Raw genomic sequence first — 709 nt, forward strand, 5'->3', positions numbered from 1 at the left:
GGGTTTTCTGTATGGGAAACCACCTGCTCCTCTTCAGAGCAGTGATAAAATGCCTTCAACTAATGCTGTCAGACAAAGCATGTGAAGTACAGCACCCTTAAGAAACACAAAAGCTGCTCATGGGTGTGTTTATAGGAAGTATAATAAGTTCCATACGTTTCCCTGCCTTGGCACATACACTGAGGTCATTCCTGGCATATTTCAATTGAGTCCCCACCCATTGTCGTCTTAATATGCTAGCTGGGAGGTAGAGAGACTAACTTGGAAAACTCCAGAGTTGCCAGTGGAATAGGAGCTGTGTACCTTGTAGCTGCTCTTTGGAAGGCTAGAAATACATGCCTTAAAGTGGTGGGATTTACTGAGGCATGGGGAGAAGGGGGATGGTTAATTGTGTTTACAGATAAACAAGTCAAATGCATTTGAATTGTGCAAGAGCTACAATAAAAGTAGTGACATCCATCCTGGCTGCATTGTATCTTGGGATAATAGTTGCAATGGTATTTCACTAAAAACATACAGTTGTTATGTAAAAGAACAGAGCAGCAAGAATTCTAACAAGCAGTTAAGTTTGGTTGACTTTCTACAGAAAAATAGTTGAGTATTATTCCATTGTCTAGCAAGATATTTCAGAGAAGATCTAAAGCCTGTAGTGCAGTGATAGAAATTCTAATATGCAATGTTTTTGTCATTGATTTTAGACTAATTCAGT

Source organism: Parus major, chromosome 10 (assembly GCF_001522545.3).
Source record: "Parus major isolate Abel chromosome 10, Parus_major1.1, whole genome shotgun sequence".
Lineage (NCBI taxonomy): Eukaryota > Metazoa > Chordata > Aves > Passeriformes > Paridae > Parus > Parus major.